Source organism: Mesoplodon mirus, assembly GCF_964341445.2.
Source record: "Mesoplodon mirus genome assembly, chromosome: 5".
Lineage (NCBI taxonomy): Eukaryota > Metazoa > Chordata > Mammalia > Artiodactyla > Ziphiidae > Mesoplodon > Mesoplodon mirus.
Window position 1 is genome coordinate 30729290 of NC_138980.1, and position 26374 is coordinate 30755663.

Sequence of the window (26374 nt, forward strand, 5' to 3'; positions counted from 1 at the left end):
GGGGACAGGGGCCACCCCCGCCCACTGCGTGCCAACCTGAGCCCCGCCCGGGCTCTCGGTTCCAGCCTAACCCAGCCAGTCGAGATGTCGCGCGGCGGTGGTGCCTGAGCTCCCTGCCGGTTGCGCTCTGCGCCGCGGCCGCACGGTGTGCGCCAGCTCGGACCCGGGCCAGTCCGCAGCCCGAAGCGTGGCCGATGCTCCCAGAGGGCGCCCAGCCCGTCCCGCTCCTCCTCCGCCGTCTCCTCTCCTCCTGCCTCGCCCGCCCGTCTCCGTTTCCAGAACCCGACAGCTTCGGAAGAGGCGCGTTCCGTCCATCACCTCCTTGATTCTCGCCGCCTCCTCTTAGGTAAGCAGTATTATTCCCTTTTGAAGGCTGAGCAAAACAGTACTCCGAGAGGTGTGGAGACATTTACCCAAGGTTAATGGGTAACCACAGAGTTGATGTGGTTACAATAATAAATAATAAATGCCAGCAAAAATAAATGCCAGCAGCCTCAGTGAAACACAAAACAAAACAAAACAAAAAAAAGAAGGTGGGGGCTTCCCTTGTGGCGCAGTGGTTGAAGAGTCCGCCTGCCGATGCAGGGGACACTGGTTCGTGCCCCGGTCCGGGAAGATCCCACATGCCGCGGAGTGGCTGGGCCCGTGAGCCATGGCCGCTGAGCCTGCAGGTCCGGAGCCTGTGCTCCGCAACGGGAGAGGCCACAAGAGTGAGAGGCCCGCGTACCGCAAAAAAAAAAAAAAAAAAAAGAAGGCGGGCTGGGCAGGAACCAGGCCTCTGTCCCCCCATACATGCTTGCCTGGACAGCGTGGGAGAGGCCAGAGTGGGCGGGGTGGGGGTTGTATGCAGTGAACTTTGCTCACTTTCATGGGCTCACAGGGCAGATACCTCTGCCTGGGCCACCTGCCCGCAGACTCGGCATCCCTGTGGAGTTGGCTCAGGAGCCACACTGCCCAGATGTCAAGGGGCAAGGCACTTAATGCCTGGTCCCGGGGAAGGGAAAGAAGCTCCCTGGGTGCACCCACTTCCTGAATCCGCTGGCCTTGGACAACTTCATTTCTTTCTCTGCACCTTGGTTTTCTCATCTCAAAAAGGGGATCGTAATTTGGCTGGGAGGATTAAATGAAGTATCATTTGTGAAGCACATGCGCAGCACAGTATCTTGGCAGATAGTAGGCATCTGTAAATGTCAGTTTGTCCTTCTCCTTTTTATAGGGAAGGTTGATCGGAAGGTCAGAATGCTTGCCACAGAGCCTGGCTTAAAGTGGCTGGGAAGGCTGTTAACCCCCACCCAGCACCCACTCACATTGTCTTGGGTCAGTTTCCCTGCGCTGGGTAGTATGTGCATCCATGCTACTTGTGAGTGGCCAAGACTGTAAAACCCTGGAGCCACCCACGGAGGCTTGGAATTTTCACCTTCTCTCTGGCTGCCACCTCTGGCCTCATCACCTTTCTCCTTGATTTTTGCAGCAGCCTGCCTGGGCTCCCTACTGCCTGCTCTTGGCCTTTCCCCACTCTGCCCTGGAGGGCACTTTCCAGCCTATGCATTATGTCTCCACTCTCCTCTGTTTGAGAGGTAGCGTCCCATCTTCAGGACTGGTCCCACGGCTCCTTCAGGCCCAGCTCTGGCCCCTGCCTCACGGACCTCTGTGCTGGGGACTGCCTCAGTGTCCTCAGCTGTAAGTGCTTGTTGTTGGGAAAATCCATTAAGGGCATCCACTGTGCCCAAGGCCCCTCCTCCCACCGCCAAGGCAAAACCACTCCCCCGTCCTCTGTCACTGGGCCAGTGCTTGATGCAGTGCTTGATGCAGTGCATTGGCACTTGTGGGTCATCTGGCTGTCACCCCCAGGAGACAGCGAGTTCTGAGCCTCCAGTCCACATCCCCCAGTGCCTCCCCAAACCTGACGGTTGACCATGCTCGGCTCCAACCCACCATCTGCAAAAAAGCCACTTCATGACTGCTTTCTAACCAGGAGGAGGAGGATGAAGAAAGGCGGCCCTGGCTCTAATCCTGAGTGTAACTTCCTGGTGACCTCTCTGAGCCTCAGTTTCTTCACTTGTAAACAGGCAGAACCAGGTCATAAATGAAATGGCTTAACCCATGGGAAAGAACTGGCACTTACAGAGGCTTCACAGCTGTGTACCCCCCCACCCCCCCCACCCCCCACCCGCTCTTCACTCCTTGTCCTCCTTTGTCTTCTCTTGTCCCCTGGGGCCAGGCCCTAGCCCGAGGGTGAAGGGAGGAGGGAGGTGAGCTGGCCATTCCTGGAGAGGCAGCAACTGAGGATTTCAGACCAAGGCAAGAGCAGGCTAACAGGTAACTCCTGGTGCCCGCTGTAGCTTCTGCCAGGTCCAAGATTGTTCTAAACCTGAGAGCTCTGTCACGACCGGGGCGTTACGGCTGTCGGGGTGGAGACAGTAGGACCCTGCTCACCTGCCTGCACCTCCTGCCTTGGGCTGAAAGTGGACTCCTGGGACCTGGACTCCCCTCCTTGAGTCACTCGTGCTGGGGAGGAGCCTGAGTTCACCTCTCTTGCCCTCCCTGCCCACCCTCCCCTGGTGACCTGGGGCAGCCTCAGGCCAACAGGTGCAGGTGGAAGCTGAGAGCTGCCTGGACTTGCTCAGGTGCCTGCCCTGGGGCAGAGAGCTCAGATCTGCAGGAGCCAGCAGGACTGCAGTGGGAAAGCTGCCCGGAAGTCCAGGCTGCCTGGCCAGCCCGCTGGCCCCACAGCCAGGCCCAGGCCCAGCTGCCGCTCAGGGTGGTAGCAGGGAACCTTGCCCTGGAACTTGTGAGGCCTGGGCTCCAGTCTCTTGGTTATAGTGATTGATGGGTGGCTGGCTGTGGAGAAGTATGGAAGGGAGGGGGAAGGATTGAGAGAAGTCTGGCGAAGTCTATGGCAAGATGAAAGGGTTGTGGAGATCGGTGGCCCAATATAAATGTACCTAATACTGAACTGCACACTTGAAGATAGTTACGATGGTAAATTGTGTGATGTGTATTTTACCACAATTAGATTTTTTTTTTTTAATTTTTTTTTGCGGTACCCGGGCCTCTCACTGTTGTGGCCTCTCCCGTTGCGGAGCACAGGCTCCGGACGCGCAGGCTCAGCGCCCATGGCTCACGGGCCCAGCCGCTCCGTGGCATGTGGGATCTTCCCGGACCGGGGCACGAACCCGCGTCGCCTGCATCGGCAGGCGGACTCTCAACCACTGCGCCACCAGGGAAGCCCAATGAGTTGTTTCTTGCAGGGGCACATCACCTTGTCCTACCCAGTCACACCAGGCAGGCTGTGTGGCTGGGGGCCCTGGGCTGCAGTATAAAACCTTTAGCATGGAAGCAGGTTAATGGTGGGCTCATGGTCTCCTAGACTGTCTCTACGCAGCAGGTGCGGGGTATGGTCGAATGCATACGTGAACAAGTGGATGAACTTACTCTTCAAAAATTGGGTTAGTGCGATTCTGGAATTTAGCATCAGGGGACCTGCACTCACCTTGAGTCTGGGCCTTTATTAACTGTATGACCTTTAACCTGCTCTAGACCTTAATTTCCTTATTTGTAAAATGAGGGTGATGATGCCTGTTGTAAGATTTAAACATGGTAACATCTCCGAAAGCCTGGTTTAGAATAAAACCACGTGTCTGACATGATCTTACTTATGTGGAGCGTAGAACATCACCCCGTGCAAGATAAGGGACAGGAAGAAAATACACCAGAAATGTTAACAGTCAGTGTTTCTGGGTGATTTGTTTTTAGATTTAATTTTGAAATAGTTTTGGTCTTAGAGAAAAGTTACAAAAATAGTGGAGTTTGCTTATACCCTTGACTCAGCCTCCACTCATGTTAATGTCAAACATAACCAGGTACAGTGTTGACAACTGAGAAGTTAACAGTGGTTCGGTACTGTAAATTGTGGACTTCATTTGCATTCAACCAGTTTTTCTACTAATACCCCCTTTCTGGTTCAGGATCCAGCCCAGCACCCCACAAGGCGTTTAGTTGTCATGTCTTCTTAGTCTCCTCCAGGCTCTGACGTTTCTTAATCCTTCCTCATCTTTTGTGACCTCACTTTTTGAAGAGCACTGGCCAGGTGTGTTGTAGAATATCCTCAGCTTGTGTTTACCTGAGGCTGAGCAGCATGGGGAAGGGTACCACAGAGATGTGTGCCTTCTCAGCACGTATCAGGGGCTATAAGATATTAGTGTATCTCCTTACTGGTGACTGTGCGAAGACCTTAGAACACTTAAATTCCAGTTACTACCCTTTGATTTCCGAGGTACTGTTCTCTGTATAACTCTGCAGGCTTTTTTTTTTTTTTTTTAATATTCATTTATTTTGGCTGTGCCGGGTCTTAGTTGCGGCATGCGGACTTCTTAGTTGCAGCATGTGGACTTCTTAGTTGCAGTATGTGGACTCTTAGTTGTGGCATGCATGTGGGGTCTAGTTCCCCGATCAGGGATCAAACCCGGGCCCCCTGCACTGGGATCATGGAGTCTTACCCACTGGACCACCAGGGGTGTCCCTCCACAGACTTTATTATTGTTCTTTCACTCAGCCAATCTTCAGTTCGATTGACCCACGTATTTACCATGGTCTTTGTCCTTCATTCCTTCCTGCATCCATGATCTGCCATCTCAAGGAATTTTCCTTCCTCTCTCAGTTTTTTATGACAGTGTGTATATTTAATGTTTCTTCTTAAAGGATAGTGTCTCTTTGTATAGAATTCTAAGTTGGCACTAGTTTTCTTTTTAGTACATCGAAGCTATTGTTCAGCCATCTGCTGGCTTCCATTTTTGCTGTTGAGGAGCCAGATGTAGTCGAATATTGTGAATCAGTCAGGTTTTGCTAGAGTATGATGCAGTAACAAACAGCCCCTGAATCTCCTTGGTTTGCAACATCAGAGGTTTGTTTCTAGCTTCATTTCCATGTCCTGCAAGTGTTGGCTGCAGCTCCTACCTGGGACATGCTAGTCTCCTAGCAGAGGGAAAAGAACCATGGCAAAATCATGTGATGGTTTGTAAAGCTTTTGCTGAGAAGTGGTGGCAGATGTCGTTTATCCACACATGTTATTGGCCAATGCCTGACTTCAGCAAGGTGGAAAAATACTAGCCTCCCATGGGGATTGGCGGCAAATACAGTTGACCTTCCATATCCAAGGGTTTTGCATCTGTGGATTCAACCAACCATAGATCAAAAATATTTGGGGGCTTCCCTGGTGGCGCAGTGGTTGAGAGTCCTGACACTGCGGGGGACATGGGTTCATGCCCCGGTCTGGGAAGATCCCACGTGCCATGGAGCGGCTGGGCCCGTGAGCCATGGCCGCTGAGCCTGTGCGTCCGGAGCCTGTGCTCCACAACGGGAGAAGCCACAACAGTGAGAGGCCCGCGTACGGCAAAAAAATTAAAAAAAAAAAAATTTTTTTGGAAAAAACTCCAGGAACTTCGACAAGCAAAACTTGAATTTACTCTGTGCCTGCCTACTATTTACTTAGCATTTACATTGTATTAAGTACTATAAGTAATCTAAAGATGATTTAAAGTATATGGGAGGATGTGTGTAGGTTATATGCAAATTCTACACCATTTTATATAAGGGACTTCAGTATCTTAGAACCAATCCCCTGTGGATACTGAGGGATACTCTTCTTTCAAGAGTTCTGTAGCACTTAGGGTACACCCAGGGAAATATAAACTATGTTTGTTTTTTCAAACAAAGGGGATATAATACACAAGATAGATTGTTTACACAGATTTTTGGAGGCTGCAAGAGCAAAAGAGGATGCTGAGTTTACCCGGATATTAGTAATTACAGGAAGCAGCTGCCACCCCTTGGCCTGGGAGGATAAAAGGGAAGAGGCAGGGTTAGCAGGACCTTCAGGCTTGGAGGAGGACCTGCAGCTGGGACTCTGACCATAAGAAGGGCCCTGCTGGCTTGGGCTATTACCTGGGAGGGGGTTTGGCGTGGCTGGTGCTGGGAGCGTTGAAAGGATCTGGGGCTGCTAAAGCGAAGCTACAGGAAGGAATCCCCTTCTCCCACCTGTTAATCTCCCTTTAGTGCCTCCCCGTTGGCCGAACGGAACAGAAAGTCAGCTGGCAAGGGGACCTGGGAAATATGGTTTTCAGACCCTCGCCCCAGCATCACAGAGAAGGTTATGGAAGGGTGGGTTGAGACCTGAGAGACAAGAGCTAAATAACCAGCATTATTACCTGTTTTCCTCTGGATGCTTTTACTATTTTTCTATTTGTCTTTGATTTTCTACATTTTCACTATGTTGGGTCAAGACATGGATTTCTTTTTATTTATTCTGGTTGGGATCCATTTGAGTTCTCAAATCTGTAGATTAATATCTTCCATCCGTTCTGGAATATTCTCAACCCATCTTTTTTTAAAATTTATTTATTTTATTTTTGGCTGTGTTGGGTCTTCATTGCTGTGCACGGGCTTTCTCTACTTGTGGTGAGTGGGGGCTATTCTTCGTTGCGGTGCGGGGGCTTCTCATTGAGGTGGCTTCTTTTGTTGTGGAGCACGGGCTCTAGGCATGTGGGCTTCAGTAGTTGTGGCTCGCAGGCTCTAGAGCACAGACTCAGTAGTTGTGGCATACGGGCTGAGTTGCTCCGCAGCATGTGGGATCCTCCCAGACCAGGGATCAAACCTGTGTCCCCTGCATTGTCAGGCAGATTCTTAACCACTGAGCCACCAGGGAAGTCCCCTCAACCCATCTTTTGAATGTTGCCTCTGTTCTGGTCTCTCTTTCTTCTTTCCTTCTGGAACTGCAATTAGAAATATGTCAGATCTTGTAAGTTCCGTAGCTTCTGTATTTTCCGTCTTTTTGCCTTCCCATACTTCTCTCTGGTTCGTTTCTTCTGAGCAGATTTCCTGTTCTCTAATTCATTCTTCAGCCATGTCAAATCTGCTGTTAAACCCATCCGTTCAGTTTATAATTTGAGTTTCGAGTTTTGAGTTTCTATTTATTCTGTTTCTGCGTATGATACATAATTTTATGGAGTTCCCAGTTCCTTGCTGAACATTTTCAATTTTAGTATTTAATTTCTTAAACATAGTAAGTATAATTTGTTCTATAGTCTGGAGTTCCTCCAGCTCTATTTCTGTTGATTATTATTTCCAAAGGTTTTTGCTCAAGGAATCTTGCTTCCTCCTGTGTCTGGTTATTTTTGTATGTTGAATATTGTGTTTGTGAAACTATTTGTAGAGATAATTTGAAATGGGGTGATTTTGTCATTCAAGGAGAATTTTCTGTTGCTTTTGCCAGGTGCCTTGAGGGATTAGCAAACTGAGATCATGTTAGTTCATACTTAGGGCATGATGTTTTCTGGGGCACCTGAATGAGTCAGAGCCTGACTGTCATTCAGGGCAGGGCTGGTTTGCTTTCAGTTAACCCTTACTTCTGGGGTGCAGTCGTTTGGGGCTGAATCCAGTGTCAGGCTGGTTTGTCAGTCCCCCCCACCCCCTGGCCTTGGCAGGCCCTTGACTCTGATTTTTGTCTCTAGCCATGCAAGGCCACTAGAGGTGAGCTTGACCTCTCAGCCACTTCTTTCCAATTGGCAAAAGTTTCTGGGGGCAACCATAACATCAAGTATCAGGGTCACCTCTTTGGAATCCTGTCCTCCCTGGGACCTCGGCACAGCAGTTCCTCAATATCTTGTTAGCTCTTTGATGCTTTTAAGAGTGAGTAAGTGAGTGAGTGAGTGTGTGTGTGTGTGTGTGTGTGTGTGTGTGTGAATTCCCTGGCTGTCCAGTGGTTAGTATTCCAGGCTTTCACTGCCTGGAGCCCAGGTTCGATCCCTGGTCAGGGAACTAAGATCCTGCAAGCCATGCTGCAGGGCCCCCCCCCCAAAAAAAAAGTATGTGAGTGTGTGTGTGTAAGAATTGTATGAGCATTTGCCCAGCTCCTTTAGCTGTCTTCAGCAGGAGGTTTTGTCCAAAATATCTAGACTGCCTTTACTGGAAGAAAGGTCCTGGTTTGCCTTTTTTTTTTTGGCCGCGCTGCAGGGCTTGCAGGATCTTAGTTCCCCAACCAGGGATCGAACCCGGTCCCGGCAGTGAAAGCGCCGAGTCCTAACCACTGGACTGCCTGGTTTGTCTTTTAAACTATTAAACTATCAGTGTGGAGGGTGGATCAGAAAGTACAAGAGTGGTTTTGGGGAGACAAGTTATGTTAATCCATGTGGAAGATGCTGTAAGCTTGGATGAGGGCATTGGATGCAGAACTGGAAAGAGGACAGATTCTGAGAGCTACTCTGGATGTTGAGATGATGGGCTTGGTTTTTTTTGTGTGTTTGGCATGAGTAACTGAATGTAATAGTCCCAGTCTCAGAAACAGGTGTCTGAGAGGAAGAACAATTTGGGAAGAGAAGATCAACAGTTTGGCTTTGGGTATGTATATTTGATGAGGCTTTGGGATATCCAAGAGAGAATGTTCCGTGGGCAGTTGCATATTTGGGTCTGGAGTTCAGGCAGTGATATATAACATTGTGAGTCTTCAGTAGGAAGGGGGCACTTTGACCCTGTGTTTTTCTTGAATGGAAATATTTTAATTAGAATTTTTGCCAACACTGATGATTTTTTCTTGGGTCAATAAAGCATTTTTTGAATAAATTGCATTAAAGCAAATTATTTTGATGAAAAAAATTTAAATACAGAACAGTCAAACGACTTCTTATTTTTTGCATTTAAAGTTTATTTTTCAAAAAATTATTTTCATGGTTATCACTGCTTTTCAATTTTTTATTCAATCCAATTTTAAAATAAAATCAATTTCTTCATCAATCAGTTAGCATTTCCTTTTGCAACTGTTATGTCCATCAAGTCCAATCTCCTGGATCAGTTTTTGAAGATCTAAGCTATGTCAAGAAGATTTGAATTTTTCCAACATTTTAAAGCCAATCATACGTTTTGCCGGTGCAGTTTCAGCTGTTGTCAGTTTTATTTGGTGGTGTTCGGTGGAAGAGTGATCGTTTGTCTCTGTTTCTTAGGGAATCCAGGAGAAATTTTTGAGGAGTTTTGTGATCAAGACAGAAATGGAGAGTGAGAGAATAGAATAGTTGAGGAATACCAGGACATGGGGAGAGAGGGAAGGAAGAGAGGAGAAAGGGCAGAGGGGGGCAGAAAGAGAGGGGGAGGGAGAAACGGAGGATTTGGGGAGACGGGAGAGCATGCAGGGTACAGCAGGACAGAATACCCTTGGGGTTTAAACAGGCAGGGTAAAAAATTGCCTTGCTGTTGCCCTCTGTATATCACTGAAGCCCTGAGGTTCAGATCCTCTGGAGAGAGAACGGGGCTCAAGGTCAAGGCTGGTGGGATTACCATATTGAAGGCAAGTCAAGGAGGATGAGGAGCCAGCGAGACCCTCAGAGAGGGAGGAGGAAACCTGGCTCGGACCCCCGCCTGCCCTCCGGGTCTGGCTGGGCCCAGGTGTGCACGCGCTGCCCTGCCCGATGCAGTCGGTCGGGAAAGTAGAGTGACGACGGGGAGCCCCGCTCAGCTGACCTGATGGGAAGACGCGTGGTGGGAGTGCTTTGCTGTGCTGAAGGGAGAGGCCCCTGCAAGGACGGAGTCCTGCTGTTCTTCCTCAACTCCAGGGGCCCCGGATCTCCTCACTGTTCATGAGCCCAGCCTGAGGGTCACCCTGCAGAGACTGGACTGGAGCAAGGAAACAGGGGTGCAGGTGTCTGGGATTCTACCGGCTCTTTGATCCAGAATGGTGGGTCGGGTCTGGGTTCATAGGGCCGAGCCACCCTCACCAGGCCCCCCAGCCAGGTTGCTGCTACCCTGCCCTGAGCCACCTGGGACCTGTCTGAAAGGCAGCCAGGTTTAGCAAATGAAAACACAGAACTCCTAGGCAAATTGGAAATTCAGGTAAACAATGATTTATTTTTTATACCACTTTTTAATACTAAAGAAATAATCTGTCTGAAATTGAAATTGAACTGGGGGTCTCAGTGTTTTGTCTGACAACCTTACACTCCTCCTGCAGTTCTCCCCTCCTTTCCATCCCCACCCCTGACTCAGGCCCACCTGAACTACTGCAGCCCCCTCGAATCCTCTGCAGCTGCTTCTACTCTGGCCCTCCCTGGGCCATTTTCCACACCAGTCACCAGTTTACTGGGCCAACACACATCTCTGGTCTTGCCACCTAAAACCCTGCCCAGAGGCTGCAAACTCAAGACCCATAAACATGTTTGGTGGTGATGGTGGTGTTTTCCATCAGAACATTTCACTATAAAGACTGGATTTCTGGCTTCTCTTTTTTAAAATGTGAAGCTATGGCAGCCCTGAGCCCAGATTTCCACCTTTGCCTCTATCACAGGGAGCCAGGAATGCCTCTCCCTTTCAGAAAGGCCCTAGTCTGCACTTCCCCTGGGTCTCGTGGGCCACATTCATTTCCTTAACCTGCCCTTGTTCCATCTGAGCTTTTGACCCCTGATCTGCTGAAGTCAGATGACCAAGCTTGACATTCAAGGCCTTTCCAACTCAGAAGACATCTCCTCTCTCCCACCTTCTTTCTCCCTCCATTCCTTTTCTTACCGTCTTCTCCTGGCCCATGGAACGCTGGATGGCTCCTTAGACTGTCCCATCCTGGCCACACTGTGCCTGCACCTACTGACCCGTCTGCCTAACAGGTGATCCTCCTTCCTGTGGTCACATCCTGGCCCAGGCAACAAGGACAGCCTCCCTGAGACGCCCTCTGTTACCTCCCCACTGAAAGGTGCTCTCTGCGTCTCTTCTCTGGCCATCCACAAAACCATTTATGTTCATTGCCAGCTTCTTTCTCAACACACATACACACAAATAGATCCCCGTGGCTGAGCATCCACTCTGTAGATGCTGGGGAAACAAAAGGAAAATGACCTTTGTGAGCTCCCAGGTAAGTGTGGCAGAGCTCATGGGCAGGGCTGAGAACAGGTTCCCCTACAGAGAAAACATTCAGCTGCCTCTAACTTGGAAGAGGAATTTCCCAGACTGAGGAAACAACCAGGAAACTCAGGAGACTGAGCCTGAAGGGGTGTGGCCCACCTGGAGCCAGTGGGAGTGACTTCCTGGGAAAGGGGGAAGGTGCTGGAAGCAGTGGAGCCGGATGTGAGCAGTCCCAAAAGCCAAGCTCAAGACTTGACTCTAGCATAAGTAATTGAAGACCAGTGGAGCTTTTAAAGCAAAGAAATTAGGTAATGAGTTACTAGAGTTACTAGAATGTAAAACCCTTGAGGCACAGGGATTCTGGTCTGATTTATTTTCAGAAGGCTGGTAACTACTGAATAAATATTTATGTAATTGTGTGAATGAGTGAATGAATGTGTTGCACGAAGGTCATTCTGGGAGCAGTGAGAGGACTGACAGGAGTGGGAAGAGCCTGGGAAGGGAAGTCAGGAGGTGTGGGGAATACCAGGTCCCAGGTGAGGGTCTGCATGGACAGGGGGAATGAGCAGGGGGGCTGGGGGGCCACCTCTAAGGTGACTTAACTGCCTTTACTCTGAGGGTTGGGCCTTCATCTTTGCAGCAACTCTGCATGGTGTCTGGCCCAGAGTAGCTGCTCAAGAACTATTTGTTGAACTTTCAACAAAAGAATGTTCTAGGTCTACTCAAAGACAGAACCACGTGCTCTTGTCTCCAGCAGTATGGTGGCTGGTCTGGAATTTCCTCCTCCAGAAACTGGTCATTCTTACAACATTTCTTCCCAGTTTACTTAGAGCTTTTGCAGACATTGCTTCATTTGATCCTTACCACAGCCCTGAGAAGTGGGAACCATTAGCTCCATTTCACAGATGCAGAGACAGAGGCCAAGAGAGGTTGTATGACTTCACCAGGGTAAAACGTGGGAGAGATGGAATTCAGACCCAGGTCTGCCAGTGTCCACATCCAGGCTTCTTTCATCATTTAGCTGGAAAGATGTGAGTAACAAATGTGAAAAGGCACATGATGGCCTGTGGATTCTGTGCTGAGCAGGTATTAATGGTCACAGCTTATGTTCATTGAACACTTCCTGTGTGCCCGGTACTGCTCCAAGCAGGTTGTAACAGGGAAGAACAAAATCTGACTCCGTGTTGGATCTGTTTCTTTTATTTATTTATTTATTTTTTTCCGGTACGCGGGCCTCTCACTGTTGTGGCCTCTCCTGTTGCGGAGCACAGGCTCCGGACGCGCAGGCTCAGCGGCCATGGCTCACGGGCCCAGCTGCTCCGTGGCATGTGGGATCTTCCTGGACCGCGGCACGAACCTGTGTCCCCTGCATCGGCAGGCGGACTCTCAACCACTGCGCCACCAGGGAAGCCCTGTTTCTTTTCCTTTGACCTTTGCTTTCCATTACTTTTGTTCTGTCTATAGCTATAGGCATACATAATGGCCTGCCTCGGGGAACCCTGCCCCTCTGCCTGAATGTTAAACTAAAGTGCCTTTGTTCAGCTCACAGGGAAACACCCTGACCCTGCCCACCTGTGAATGGCTGCAGGAAAGAAGAACTTAACACATCTCCTCCCCTGAGGCTGGCCAAAACCAGGAGATATTTTGCAAGACTTATGGCCTTTTTACTTTACTTCCTCACCTCCTCCCCTCTCTGCTCTATAAAAGAAATTAGCATCCAGACCCCATAAGATGGTACTCTAGGACGCTAGTCTGCCATCTTCTTGGACACCTGGCTTTCTGAATAAAGTCGCTATTCCTTGTCTCAACACCTCATCTCCCAACTTATTGGCCTGTCATGCGGCCAGCAGAGTGAGCTTGGACTCAGTAACAAGGTGACACGGGTCACCTCATTTATTCCTCAAACACCCTCTGAGTTTGGTCTGTCACTCTCCCCATATTACAGATGTGGCAAAGTATAAGGGGTGGGGAAGGGCTGACACTGCCAGGGAAGGCCCTGGGAGGAAATAAGCCTGTGGGTGGGGGAGGAGGAAGGCATTCCTGGAGGGAGGCCTGGCTTGAGTAAAGGTGTGGAGGATTGGGCAGAAAAGTGGGGGGCTTCCATCAGAAGAGGGGCAGAGGCTAAGGGGGCATGTTAACCGAGGCCCTGGCCTGTCGGCTCTCTGGAAGGAACCAGACCTGGCTGATTGAAGTCTGGCCACAGTAGGTCGTGGGGCGGGGGCTGGGGTGATGCTCGTGCACTGGGCAGTGGTGAGGAGGAGGCAGGAGAGGGAGAGATGGCTGCTGGTCAGCATACTGCAGGCCTGGTCCAGGTGAGAGATGGTGAAGACCTGAAACAGCAGACATCAAGAGGGAGGGAAGAGGCTTTCCCCAGGAAGGATGGATGGGATAGGTCAGCAACCACCTCTGAGTGTCACATTCAGTTTTAGGTGACACGTTTTTATCAATAGATGCCTGTAGACCAGAGATTACATACTGGTGTCCATAGGTTTTTGTTTTGCCTGCACAGTATTGACTCATGTAGTGTTTTGTTTTAATTAATTACCAACTTAAAAAATCAAGACATTTCAAATACAAATCCAGATTTCCTGTTTCTACTGGAAAGTGAGAGAACTGGCAATAATGGGGCCCCACTTCTGCATGGTAACAACTGGCTTGTTTCCAGTAACCGAGGTACATACTCTCTTTGCTGCAGTCGCTGCCACTCTCTATTGTGCACCACCCACCTCACACACTGATGTCACTGGCTTGGCCCCTGTAGGCACTGAGTTTGCAACACCTGATTTGGATAAACTGGAACATATCTGGAGGAGGGGACAGATCAGTTAATGACTTGAAACATGTTATGCAAAACCAGCCAGAACAATGGGGGATATTTACCCTCTGGAGGTGTGATCCTAGCCTTCATGTTTAAAGGGCTAAGATGCAGGCGGAGGAGGCAGGTCTGTTCTGTGAAACCCCAGAAAAAACTTAGGACCAGTGAAAATGTGTGTGTGGGAAGCAATTTTCAGCTCAACCTAAGGCCGTTTTTCAACATTGTAACTGTTTCGAGATGTAACAGGTAATGTCAGGAAGTGGCCAACTCCCTGATGTGGAGGTGGGGGACTGTTCAGGCTGAGCCTGGACAACCGTTTCGCCTCAGCCATTCAGAGGGAATCCAAGTGTTGCATGTGTAGCTGAACTGCATGCCCTTCACGGTTTCTTCAGCCCTTCAGGGTTGGATTCTGTGCCCATAGACTGGATGCCCGGGTGAGGGAGAGGGACTAGCTAAACTGGCTCCTGTGTAGCTGTCCTGGAAGCCTGAATGTGGCTGCTGCTGCTGCTGCTGGGAGAAGCAGGGAATTTAGGCTGCAGCTGAGTGGCAGGATTTCTGTGGTGCAGCATGAAAAGCTTTGGGTCAGACCAGTTGGGTCTGTAAGAGGAGAGGCATGTTGGATGACCTCCAGGGACCCTGCCTGCTTAGGCCACCCGATGCCCTGATAGGAGTCTGGATGGCTAGGCCCTCTGTCCAAGAGGGACAGGGTCGGAGTTGGAGTAGTCGGTGTTGGGGGTTCCTGAAGGCAGCTGCTATAAGCGTACTTCCTAAATGTGAAAGGGAGCTGTGATATTGTGATTTAAAATGATAAATATATATTCGGTCTTCTTGTTTCTGGCACAGAGCTCCTAAAACCCTTGCAATTTCCTAAGCGATAAGAAGATTTAAAGTGTCCTTTGTTATGTTAATGAGGTGACTTTTGGACGCACCTAAGGATGAGGACTGTTTGCCTGGAGAATCAACCATGTGATTAGAGGATTGGAACTTTCAATCCCACCCCCTGACCTCTGGAGAGGGGAGAGGGACTGGAGGTTTGGTCAGTTGCACTGGTCAATGATTTAATCCATCATTCCTTGGCAGTGAAGCCTCCATAAAAATCCAAAAGGATTGGGTTTGGAGAGCTCCTGGGTTGGTCAACACCTGGAGATTGGGAAGAGTGGCGTGCTCCTCGGAGAGGGTGTGGAAGCTCCGAGCTCCTTCCCCATACTTTGCCCTGTGCATCTCTTCCATCTGGCTGTTCCTGAGTTATATCCTTTTCTTTCTTTCTTTCTTTTTAATTTTTATTTTATTTTTTATTTATTTTTGGCTGCGTTGGGTCTTCGTTGCTGCATGCAGGCTTTCTCTCGTTGCGGCAAGCGGGTGTGGGGGCTACTCTTCGTTGCGGTGCGTGGGCTTCTCATTGCGGTGGCTTCTCTTGTTGCGGAGCACGGGCTCTAGGCACACAGGCTTCAGTAGTTGTGGCTCGTGGGCTCTAGAGCGCAGGCTCCGCAGTTGTGGCTCACAGGCTGAGTGGCTCCAAGGCATGTGGGATCTTCCCGGACCAGGGCTCGAACCCGTGTCCCCTGCATTGGCAGGCAGATTCTTAACCACTGTGCCACCAGGGAAGTCCGTTATATCCTTTTCTAATAAAGTGGCGATCTAGTAAATGTTTTTCTGAGTTCTGTGAGCCACTCTAGCAAATTAATTGAATCCAAGGAGAGGTTCTTGGGAATCTCTTGATATAGCCAGTTGGTCAGAAGTGAAACCAAACGCCCCCCAAACCAAGTTCCCCTGCTGAGTTTATGATTAACTTCTCTATCCATTCTTGTCTCACCCTCGTTTCCCTCGTGATTGAGGAGGATCAAAGAAATGGGGGGATCAAAACCAAGCAGGAACCTGCAGGGCCCTCCTGGATACAAAAGCCCTCTTTGTCTCCTGTTTCTTATTTATGGAAAAAGGCTTTAGTCTCCTAGACCTTCCCTGAGCTCCAAAGAGGAGACTCAAACAGTTACTCATTAGGGAAGTGAGGGAATGCAGAAACAAAGGAAAAGCTGTCAAACAAGGAAAGTAAAGATGGCTAAAACAGTAGTTCAGCCATAAAGCAGAGTCCTAGCTCCTCCTCAACAACCTGACACATATCTTTGAGCTCTTCTGCAGAAACTAAGACCCACCCCCACCACCCAGGTGGAGGATGGTAACCACATGCTGACCACAAGCACTACACCCCAGACTGGTTAGAACCAGAAGGTTGATGATTAAGATTACAGAAACATCACCCTATTACCTTACCATGAACCAGTCAGAAGAAAGTCCATGAGCTGCCACCCTCACCCCAAATAACGCCTTTAAAAACCCTTCCCTGGGGCATTCCCTAGCTGTCCAGTGGTTGGGACTCTGTGCTGTCACTGCCATGGGCCTGGGTGCAATCCCTGGTCAGGGAACTAAGATCCCACAAGCTGTGGTGGAAAAAAAAAAAGAAAAGAAAAGAAAAGAGATTTATTTGAGCCAAACTGAGGACTATAAACCAGAAGCCAGCCTTCTAGATTACTCTGAGAAACTGCTCCAGAGAAGCATGGTTTTCAACACAGCTTTACATCTTGGCAGAAAAAAGAACATTAAACAAGTCAGGGATACATTTCTTGAAGGCTTCAAAAAAACCAGACCAGCACGTACACAGCAAGTCAGTATGGCCTTAGCACCTGGGAGGGGAGTCTTACCATTGAAGGAGTACCAGCATTGGCCTCCCAGGAAGGGAGGCATTTAATCTTTATTTTTAACATGAACATTCTTTACTTCTGGTCAGTGTGCCCTTTTCTGTAATAATTAAAGCAGATGTACAATGTATGTTTGATAGGCCACAAACAGGTTATTCTAGTTAGCATAAAATTCAAGTTAACTCATGTATAAGCCAGAATGACTTCCCCATACCTCAATATGTGAACATTTCTCTTATCAATTGCTTGGCGATGTGGGAAAAAAACCCACACGTTGGAACTGGGGTGCAGAATTGGAGGAGCATATACTTCCCTGAGGTCATCTTTTTGTTGCAGGAAGGGGGACCCCTTCCAGGGCCCTAGAATGGGCTCTTGTCTAGCACTTGGAAATGAATTGTCTGAGGAGACACGTGCTGGCAAAGCAAAAGACTTTATTGGAAAGGGGACCAGAGTAGAGAGCAGCAGGGTAAGGGAACCCAGGAGAACTGCTCTGCCAGGATGCTCGCAGTCTCAGGTTTTATGGTAATGGGGTTAGTTTCCGGGTTCTCTCTGGCCAGTCATTCTGACTCAGGGTCCTTCCTGGTGGGGCATGCATCACTCAGCCAAGATGGATTCCAGCGAGAAGGTTTCTGGGGGTTTGGTAGGACATACGGACTGGTTGGTGTCTCCTTTCTCCTTTTGACCTTTCCTAAATTCTTCCAGTTGGTGGTAGCTTGTTAGTTCTGGGTTTCTTACGAGGACCTCCTGTTGTAAGATAACTCATGCAGGTGGTTACTATCGGCCTGGCCAGGGCGGGCGGTTTCGGTTAGTGGTTCCCCTGACTCCCTGCTAAGAGACTTCGTACTCAAGATACTTCTTGGGAATTGGGGCGGAGGTCTCTTTCTTCTGTGACTACTTCCTGCTGAGAGTGGGCGTAGTCCTGTGTAGTAGAGTAGAAGTCTCTCCCCACCTGATCTAAATCGAGGTATTCTGTGCCCAAAACCGGCATTCACCTTTGTAATAACAGCAATTTAGCCTGAAACTTTTGGACCCTGTTGGACATGAACCTTGTAAGCAGTTGAAATAGACAGGGGCTAAACAGGAGGCCTAACAGGATGGTCATTGCTGGGCCCAGAAAAGGAAGGCAAAATTTGGGGTGAGGGCTTCAGGGTATGTGACTTTCTTCTGATTGGTTGGTGGTGAGGTAACAGAGCGGTGCTCCAGAAACCTTGAATTCAGCCTTAAGTTACCATCCTCCACCTGGGTGGGGGCCCCAGCTCTGTGGAAGAGCTCAAAGATATTCTTACGCATACTCCTTGAGGAGGAACCAGGACCCTGCCACAAGGGTGCACCCCCATTTGATTGCTCCTCCCCTGTTTCTGCATCCCCTCCCTTCCACGATTAGCAACTGTTTGAATCTGCCCTTTGGAACTCAGGGAAGGTCAAAGAGGCTGAATGAAGCCTATATCCTACAAACAAGAAACAGGGGACACAGAAAGGATTTGTACTCCGGAGCCCCACAGAGTCCCGCTCAGTTTCAATTCAGGGAACTAGATGACAACGGCTCTGGCCACTTTCTGCTAAAATGAGGCATAGTCCTGCCTCAATTTGGAGAATAGACACTGAACTGGAAATATTTCTCAGTTCTAAGTCCTGTATCTGAGTCTTGTATGATCAAAATCTCAATCCCTTGGCCTGCCATTTTGGTGTAACAGACCCTATTAAAAGTAGTTGGAGGAGTGACAACTAGAATTTTAATAGACAAATCTCATTCCCTGAGGAATTCAGAAGAATAAGTCTGAAACCCAGTCTGGACCTCACACCTTGAGGAGACTTGTAGCCAGTTGTTTGCTTTTATCTAAGTAGGTTTAACTTCCAGTGTGGTATTAATATATACATAACAGGAGCTATTGGCCACTAGACGTCTCCTTTTTCTACTATCTGATCTAAAGCAATTTCATTTTCTGAAAATTTAACAGTTACAAGAGGATATCTTGAAACCATAAGGTTGCAGCTACCAGCTGTCAGCAGACATTGTTTTTTTTGTTTGTTTGTTTGTTTGTTTTTTGTTTTTTGTTTTTTTTGCTGTACGTGGGCCTCTCCCTGTTGTGGCCTCTCCCGTTGCGGAGCACAGGCTCCAGATGCGCAGGCCCAGCGGCCATGGCTCACGGGTCCAGCTGCTCCGCGGCATGTGGGATCTTCCCGGACCGGGGCACGAACCCGTGTCCCCTGCACCGGCCGGCAGACTCTCAACCACTGCGCCACCAGGGAAGCCCAGCAGACATTGTTTTGAGAATGGCTGGTGGCATCCCAAGTCTGACACAGCTCAGAAAACTCAAGTGCTTAACAATACAAGGACTTGTCTGAAATCACGTCCATAATGCCACCTAGTATTACCTTGGATGTCTGAACCACAGCTTCTGCATTTTGACTTTCAGTTGCATTTCTCTCCTTAATGGCCAAAGCAGATGTCACCATTAATGATTTTAGTGATTTTCTAGATATGAGAAGATGCAAGAATTTGGACTCATAAAGTCTTTTCCTGAAAGTATCTTAACTATCTGAAGGCCTGTTCTGCCAGTTTTTCCAGAGCACAGAGCGCCTCATTCCTGATCTCCACCCTGAACTCCTTTCAGGGTGTGTTGAAGGTCAGTGGCTGCAGTGGCCATTGACCTAATCCTTGCAGAGGCAGATGGCAAGTGCCAATTTTCAGTTGGCAGGGCCCCTTCAGGGTCATAAATTTGACCATGGTTTAGGGGTCATTTCATGACCGTTTCATCTCATGGTGCTAGGAATGTTCATTCCTAGGTCTGGCAAAGATTTTGCTGATAGGCCACTCAGTGTGCTATTACTGGACTAGGCCTTATTACCAGTAGCCAAAAGTCTCTGGACCACCTGTCTTACTAGTCTCTTATGGTCCAGGAAAATATTCCCTCTTGTTGCTTCTTTCCATATCTAGAGTTACACTGTTACAATCATTGATCTCATATGGAACTGTATATCATCATTTTATCAGAGGCTCAGTCACACATTTGGTAATGCAAGAAACAGCAATTCTGTAAAACAGGCAATATAAATATACTACTGTTAGCAATATTAGTAAGGTCATAAGCAAGAATATAAGTCAAGAGCTTCCAGTAGGCGCAGCCCAGTATATCCCAGGTCATCTGACTTAGTCTGTTCTGTACAATCCTTATCTTTAAGGGAAGTTGTATATTGCTATTGTCCACGAGGCACCCAGCCCAATTTCCTGGTGTTACCAGGCTGGTTATCCCTAGTATGGTTTAATTGTCCCCAACCTCAGGGAGCCTTTAAATTTAAATGACCATAGCCTGGTATTAACTTCCTGGTTGCAGATCATGGACCATGTGATCTTTAGCCAAAGACAGATTACTGAGTTAAGTTTCAGAAACAAACTTAGAGTATCCTATTAATAATTCAATTAAAACTTTGCAACAATATAACATAGTAGCAAGGAATTATCTGAGAAGTGAGTCTTAGTGAATATAGACCTCAATAAACAGAATTAGAATTTGATATCCATTGAAATATCTCTTTCTCTCTAAAATTACCCTCATTTTTGTCAAATACAGCCAAATCAAGATTAATTTGTTTGTAAAGTAAATCTGGTCCATCAACCACATAGGCTCTTCCACACTGACTCTGGTGTAATTTCTCAGGAGTCTCAGACTGAATTCCCCAAAAGGCCTCTCTGGGCCAGGAAATTCATGCCGAAGGTGCATCATCAAATTTTGCCTTGGTGAATTTCTCGCTTTTAGAGGTCCCCAAGATATCAAGATTCCTACACCTGTTAGGAGGTGGCCTTCCTAATTTATCTGATAAAGCTGCTGGGAACCTAAAAGTTTCCAGTTTCTGGAGGGAGCAGATAGAGAGCAAAGATAAATATTTCAATTCTGCTTACAAAGGTATAATTTACCAAATTACTGTAAATTATAATTAGTTTGAAGGGAAGGGTTTTCCTTACAGCTGGAGAACACAGATTTAAAACAGTAATTTTTCAGAGAGAAACCATAAAAATTATATCAGTATTCACCAGTTCACTCAGTCCTATGTAACTAATCCTTTCGTTAACAGTTTTATGAAGCCATCAGGTTTTTCCTTAGGATTCTTTAATATCTTACCCAGGGCTTCCCTTCCCTGATGGCACAGTGGTTAGGAAGCTACCTGCCAATGCAGGGTACACGGGTTCGAGCCCTGGTCCGGGAGGATCCCACATGCCGTGGAGCAACTAAGCCCGTGCACCACAACTACTGAACCTGCGCTCTAGAGCCCGTGAGCCACAACTACTGAGCCCACGTGCCACAACTACTGAAGCCCACATGCCTAGAGCCCGTGCTCCACAACAAGAGAAGCCACCGCAATGAGAAGCCCGCGCACTGCAAGGAAGAGTAGCCCCCGCTCGCAGCAACTAGGGAAAGCCTGCACACAGCAGCAGAGACCCAAGGCAGCCAAAAATAAATTAAAAAAAAAAATCTTACCCAGTTTCCCAGTACAACCTGAGATTTATCAAAGTACAACAATAACTGTCTATAGATGACAGAAAGACTTAAAAAGTCATGGTTATTAAACATCTGATCACAATGTAATTGACAAAAGAAACTTACTGCTGTGACATGCAACATTTTAAAATAGCTGGAATTTTGACTGATAACATTTTACTAGTACATACTAGATTTTTAAGAATTACATGTAGGGCTTCCCTGGTGGCGCAGTGGTTGACAGTCCACCGGCCGATGCAGGGGACACGGGTTCGTGCCCCGGTCCGGGAAGATGCCACATGCTGCAGAGCGGCTGGGTCCGTGAGCCATGCCTGCTGAGCCTGTGCATCCGGAGCCTGTGCTCCGCAACGGGAGAGGCCACAACAGTGAGAGGCCCACGTACCGCAAAAAAAAAAAAAAAAAAAGTCCCACCAGCATCGCCATTTGTTGCAGGAAGGGGCCTAGAGTGGGCTCTTGTCTAACACTTGGAAATGTCTGAGGAGACACACGTGCTCACAAAGCAAGAGACTTTATTGGAAAGGGGACCAGAGTAGAGAGCAGCAGGGGGTATAAGGGACCCCAGGAGAACTGCTCTGCCATATTGCTCGCAGTCTGGGTTTTATGGTACTGGGGTTAGTTTCCAGGTTCTCTCTGGCCAGTCGTTCTGACTCAGGGTCCTTCCTGGTGGTGTGTGCATAGCTCAGCCAAGATGGATTCCAGCGAGAAGGATTCTGGGGGTTTGGTAGGGCATATGGACTGGCGTCTCCTCTGTCCTTTTGACCTTTCCCGAATTCTCCCAGTTGGTGGTAGCTTGTTAGTTCTGGGTTCCTTACCAGGACCTCCTGTTGTAAGATAACTCATGCAGGTGGTTACCATCGGGCCTGGCCAGGGCGGGTAGTTTGGGTCAGTGGCTCCCCTAACATTTTTATATAGTTTTGACTTCTGAATCATGAAACTGTTTTAGATATTCAAAAAGTAAAGTTAAACTGAAGAAGATTAAAAAACGCAAACCTGAAACAATACGAATAAAAATTACACCCAATCATGTATCAAATGAATAACATAACCAACCACACACACTTAAGCAACTTTGAAGCCAATAACAGGACATTTTCTAAGGCTAAAAAGAAGTGACCAGAAACTCTCACCTTTGCTTGGGAGGCTTGTTGAAGGAGTGATTTGGGGGTGTATTTCTGAAAGGGTTCTGTTTGTGTGCAGGATACATGTATTATCTTGTGATTTTAAAGGAGTGTTATTTCCTTGAGCTCTCTGGGACTGTTTATAGCAAAGCAAACACTTTAATAAGTAGATATACACCAAATAACGCAGCACTTGGGTTGCCTCAGGCTGTGAAAACAACACATACCCCACCCTCGCCCCCCCGCAAGGCGATTGCGTGTGCCTGAGTGGACAGCGCCCCCTGCAGGACGATGTTTGCTGAGCGCCTGCCTCCCCCACCCCCTCATACAGTTCTTGTGTATTTATTACAAATTACAGTTTTTCTAACACCAAAACGCGGATCCTCCTCCTTCCCCCAGATTTTATGGGAGAAGATATCTGTACTCATAAAGTCTGTGTCTTTCTCACGATTCAGTTATGGGCCAATGGAAAAGGACCGTTTCCACAGTGCGACACAACGAGGTTAGAGGGCTAGAATTGCTTTTTTTTTTTTTTTTTTTTTTTTTGCGGTACGCGGGCCTCTCACTGTTGTGGCCTCTCCCGTTGCGGAGCACAGGCTCCGGACGCGCAGGCTCAGTGGCCATGGCTTACGGGCCCAGCTGCTCCGCGGCATGTGGGATCCTCCCGGACCGGGGCACGAACCCGTGTTCCCTGCATCGGCAGGCGGACTCCCAACCACTGCGCCACCAGGGAAGCCCTAGAGTTGCCTCTTAATAGTCTCCAGACAGATGTCTTAACCTGGGAGAGTCCCGCCTTCATCCTGTGGAGATAATGGAAAAGTAGCTCTCCAGATGGTCTTGAGGATGAAATCAGATATGGGGAGAGGCTGTCTCAACATGAGTTGGGTTAGAAAACCAAGGTGGGAGGGCATGGGGGCCACAAATCTGGAGCAGCCAGGAAGAGCCAGGTGGCAGCTCTTTGTTGGGTGTCCTGGTTAATCATTGGGTCAATGGCTGTGATAACCAGACAAGGTGTGTCTAATCCCCATGTGCCAGTGCAGACCTCCACGGCCGAGCGGTCAGTGACTGGCCTGGACATGATGATGGGCAAAGCAGGGCCATGTGGGTGCCCAGGTCTGCCTGACTCCAGATCTTGAGTTCCTTCACCTGCTGGATGCTGGGGGCTAGCAAAGAGGTGGCCCGTTCTCCAGGGACTTCTAGCTGGATTGGGCAGAAGGGAGGTCTTCCTCTGCTCTGAACCTTTCTCTGCCTTTTCTTTAGATTTCAGCTTCCCACCTGGGAAGGAAGACCTGAGCGACCACCCAGGATGGCTGGCAGCCTCCCAGCCCACCCACCATGGACCCTCCACCTTTATCTCATAGAGCCTGAAGCCACAGTGATGTCCTTGAGCAGTTAGATGACAGAACAGGCATTGGGGCTGGCATGTGGTAGGTACACTGTTCATATCTGGGGAGAAAGGCTTTCCTTATGAGCCTTATTTTGTTAGCTCAGCAGCAGCAACTATGCACCAAGTTCCTAAATGCCTGCAATGGCATTTGAGCCTCAGAGCCAGGCTTGGACTGAGGTGCATGCATGTGAGATGTGACTGCTTGATGCTGTCCTTTATTTACTACTTTCTACTTGTCACTCACTGCAGGAAGCACTTTACAGGTGTAATGGGGACAAGAGTTTTGAATTGTATCATTGTGATTTTTTTTCTCTTGCATTCCCTTGGATATGAACTGCCAAAGACATTTTTTGCCTTGGTCCTGCTGCTGGAATGCAAAGCTTTAAGTCCAGCCCAGAGCTGAGAGCCAGCAGGTAGAAAGAAAAAAGGGTTTTGTAAATTTCTTTAGTTCCCAGGCCAGGTCGACAAGTTCAGAGCTCTTCAAACAAGGTGCACAAAACTCCTGGGGTGCACAAAGTCTTTCCAGGAGGGGGTGTGGGCAGGGAAACCAGGAAATAATTTTCACTACTTCGACTAATACATGGAACCTGAAAAAAATCTTGTAAAAGATACATCCATGAGTTTTTAGTCATTGTATCTTGAAAATTTGGGTAGTGCCAGAAAATGTTCCAATCACATCGTATTTTATGTAACTGAATTGTATCCCAGGTACATAGATGGTTTCAAGGGAGTCAGTTTTCAGAATCTCAGCTTCCATATGACTTCTTTGCTAAAGTTGATCTGCCTGTAAAAGCATCTGAGGTGACAACTACTCCTCTCACATGTGACACCCACCCCAGATCTCCCTCTGTGGGGTTGCTCCTCTGATGATTACTCAAGGATTCTGCAGGGCTTCTTCTCTTACACATACCTCTCTTAAATGTAAGGTAAGGAATTTTGGTCATATTGTGAAGTTCTAGAGAAAGATGTATGCGAGCTTGGGGTTCAGGGAGTTGTGGCGATTTTTAATCTCTTTGCTTTTTCCACCTCTCTCTCTCTCTCTCTCTCTCTCTTTTAAAATAGATTTATTTTATTTTATTTATTTATTGGCTGCATTGGGTCTTCCGTTGCTGTGCGCGGGCTTTCTCTAGTTGCCGCAAGTGGGGGCTTCTCTTCGTTGCGGTACGAGGGCTTCTCATTGCAGTGGCTTCTCGTTGCGGAACACAAGCTCTAGGCGCACAGGCTTCAGTAGTTGTGGCACACAGGCTTCAGTAGTTGTGGCTCGCAGGCTCTAGAGCTCAGGCTCAGTAGTTGTGGCGCACGGGCTTAGTTGCTCTGCGGCATGTGGGATCTTCCCAGACCAGGGCTCCAAGCCATGTCCCCTGCATTGGCAGGCGAATTCTTAACCACTGAGCCACCGGGGAAGCCCCTCTTTCTCTTTTTTTTAACTGAAATATGATTGACATAACATTATATTAATTTCAGAGGTCAACATTTCAATATTTATATATATTACAAAATGACCACCACAAGTCTAGTTAACATCTGTCACCATACATAGTTACAATTTCTTTTTTTTTTGTGATGAGAACATTTAAGATCTCTCCATCTCTTATCCACCTCTCCTTTTGCCTAAAAATGCTTTGCACTTGAAGGAATCCCCCAGGAGCGAAGCAAAGAGAGCACAGTAGGAATTACACCTCCCTGGGAAGCAGCTCCTGTGTTCTCAGTGCTCATCCTTAGAAGCGTCCTCAGCTGGTGGACAAGCCTCTGAACAGCGGGCACAGCAGAGGGTAGTGATGCTGAGCCATGCTCATGTTCTCCGGGAATACCAACATTTTCAGGACATATTGGCTGAAACTCACAGACGATATTTCTATGATATTTCTTTCAGATTCTTTGTGTTATTAAAAAATGGAGTCAACCTGTTTTATCAAATTGTATAGAATAGCCTTATTACAGTCTTCATCTTATAAAACGTTTGGTATTTTCTATTTCTGTTATAAGAAAGAATTTTAGCACCAGGTCAATTTGTTTTTTGCAGTGTAGTCAGCCCTCTGTATTCGAGGGTTGCACATCTGTAGATTCACCCAGCTACTGATCAAAAATATTCAGGGGAAAAAAAATTTCAGAAAGTTCCAGAAAGCAAAACTTGAATTTGCTGCATTGGCAACTATTTACATAGCCTTTACATTGTATTAGGTATTATAAGTAATCTAGAGGTGATTTAAATTATATGGGAGGGAGGATAGAGGATGTGCGTAGGTTGTATGCAAATACATTTCATATAAGGGACTTGAGCACCCTCAGGTTTTGGTATCTGTGGGCATCCTAGAACCAATTTCCCACAGATGCTGAGGGATGACTGTATATACATCAATAAAAGATGCTTTCTTTTTTTTTAATAGAGGTATAGTTGATTTACAATTTATATGTTTCAGATGTACAACATAGTGATTCAAAAATTTTAAAGATTATACTCCATTTATAGTTATTATAAAATATTGGCTATATTCCCTGTGCTGTACCATATGTCCTTGTAGCTTATTTATTTTACACATAGTAGTTTGTACTTCTTAATCCCCTCCATCTGTCTTGCCCCTCCCTGCTAAAAGATGCTTTCTATGTTTAAGAATTATTCATCAAAAGTTATATTTATATTGTTTTGGTCAATTTTGTATTAATTCTATTTGTAATAATAATTCAATTCAGAAGATATGTTTAACACTTAGGATTTATGGTCAACAGGGAATAAAGTAAACTTCAAAATTTCAATTTATATGCCTTTTTTGTTATAGCTAAGTTTGATAAGGTGATGGATAAAAGACTTTAAAGCCTAAAAATATATTGCCTTATGGTGAAGATACACAGAGGATGTGGGATGGAAACGGAATGGAAACATGAATTCAAGGAGAGGGAAAAAATGTAAAATTTCCAAATGTTGAAGAAGAGCTTGTTCATGGATTTAAACAACTGATGATAGTGGGTAAGAAAGTGTTTCAATATTT

General features: G+C 47.5%; 1 long non-coding RNA gene across 1 annotated transcript; it reads left to right on the forward strand.

The window, feature by feature from the left end:
* The first annotated feature begins 52 nt into the window (after positions 1-52).
* On the forward strand, positions 53-26113 carry LOC309805730. Its single transcript, XR_014294290.1, has 3 exons — positions 53-346; positions 23261-23427; positions 25022-26113. It is a non-coding gene; the product is annotated as an uncharacterized lncRNA (long non-coding RNA).
* Positions 26114-26374: the final 261 nt, after the last annotated feature.